Here is a 2,279-nt window from a genome sequence, read left to right as displayed (position 1 = left end):
ATTCTTTTCTGGATGGGTTTTTAGGATACAACCAATTGGCAATAGCAAGGGAGGATCAACACAAAACAGCTTTTGCCACAGAATGGGGGATTTATGCATATCGAGTTATGCCATTTGGCCTAACAAATGCACTAGCCACTTTCCAGAGGTTAATGACTCACGCTTTCAAGGAATACCTAAGAATATTCTTAGAAATTTACATGGATGACCTATGTGTACACTCTCTTCTGCGAGAAGAACATATTGACCATTTGCAAAAAGTCTTTGAAAAGTGCAGAACATATCGAATCTGTCTAAACCCAGAAAAGTGTGTATTTATGGTTAAGCAAGGACGAATCTTAGGACACATTGTCTCAAGAAACGGCATAACCACAGACCTGGACAAAGTCCAAGTCATTGTAGACATACACAGGCCTACTAATGCAAAACAAGTGCAATCCTTCATGGGGCACTGTGGATATTATCGAAGATTCATATACATGTATGCGGTTATCGCACAACCTTTGTATCGTTTGCTAGTCAATTTTGAATGGACCAATGAGTGTGAGACTTCATTCCAAAGGCTGAAAGAAAACCTTATATCCGCACCTGTGCTAAAGGCACCAGATTGGGACAAGATATTCCATGTGAACATTGATGCTTCGGCATGTGCCATTGGTAGCATTCTAGCTCAACCTGGAGACGGAACAATGGATTTTCCAGTTTGCTATGCGAGCCGACAGTTAAACAGTGCAGAAAAGAACTACACAACCACCGAAAGGGAAGGGTTAGGAATGATTTATGCTGTGAAAAAATTTCATCATTATTTGCTTGCAAACAAATTTGTGTTCTTCACGGATCATCAAGCTCTTTTATACCTAGTAAATAAACCTTGCAATACAGGGAGAATCGTACGCTGGTTTATTATATTGCTAGAATTTGACTTCACAGTGGTGGTCAAAAAGGGGAAAACTCATCTGCGAGCTGATCATCTTTCAAGAATACACAACGGGGAAGCCCCTCAAGGGGTAGATGATGACATACTAGATGCTTATCCTTTCAACATCGAAATGGTACCCAAATGGTCTCAGGAAATAGTTAGCATTCTATCCTTTGGAAGTGAGTTTGATAATATAGGATGTAGAAACAAACAGCGAACAATTCTACAAACAAAAAACTTCCAGCTGATAGCAGGACGACATTATCATCTTGAATCTGACCTAATCCTACGATTATGTATAAATCCGGAAGAATTCAAGTGCTACCTGGAAGAGGCTCATGTCCAGGGTTGTGCATTTCATTGTTCAACAGTGAAAACACACCAAAGACTCAAACAATTAGGAGTTTATTGGCCAACTATGTATGTGGATACACATTCTTACATTACCAATTGTACAATATGTAGTGCCAAGCGACCAGTGGATCACGCAACATTGTTTCGGGTGAACATAGCACCTGCATGGAGTCAATATATCATTGACTTTCTAACCACCAGGGCATTCCCTGAGAACACTACAAGAGCATGGGAGAAAGCTATAGAGCTGGAAGCTTGTGACTTTCAGTTAATTGGAAATCCACTCTATAAACGGGGCAAGGACAACCAACTCCGAATCTGTGCAAGTGAAAGCGAATACCTGCTGATTCTAGAACATGCACATAGCGGAGTAAGTGGAGGCCATTTTTCGGGCGATAAGACGGCGAAAATTGTCTTAACTGCACGAATCTGGTGGCCTACATTGCACATGGATGCCGAAGAGTTTGTCAAACGTTGTGATGCATGTCAACGCACCAAGGTACCAATCAAAAGAGATGAGATGCCATTAAGGCCAATGATGGGGGCAAGGGCATTTGCAAAGTGGGGAATTGATTTTGTGGGACCTATATCACCCCCTGCATATCGTACCCATATCCAATATATCATTGTGGCTACGGATTATCTCACAAAGTGGGTCAAAGCCAAAGCAACACAAAAAGCTGATGCACGCACCACAGCTCAATTTTTGTATGAGAATGTTTTTGTATGTTACGGGTTACCGATAGAAATTGTCAGTGACCGTGGAACACACTTCCTCAATGAAGTCATTGAATATCTACTAGAGGATTTCATGGTCATACATCGAAAATCAGCACCATACCATCCACAGGCCAATGGGCAAGCGGAGGCCACAAATAAAACACTATGAACGGTCCTCACTAAAATAGTGTCACATTCAAGGACCGACTGGGATCAGCAGCTACACTCAACACTATGGGCATACAGGGTAGCTTACAAAACCTCAATAGGAACAACACCATACAAC

This window comes from Adiantum capillus-veneris, chromosome 13 (assembly GCF_014529385.1).
Source record: "Adiantum capillus-veneris isolate H3 chromosome 13, ASM1452938v2, whole genome shotgun sequence".
NCBI lineage: Eukaryota > Viridiplantae > Streptophyta > Polypodiopsida > Polypodiales > Pteridaceae > Adiantum > Adiantum capillus-veneris.
Note: the sequence above shows the minus strand (reverse complement) of the source record.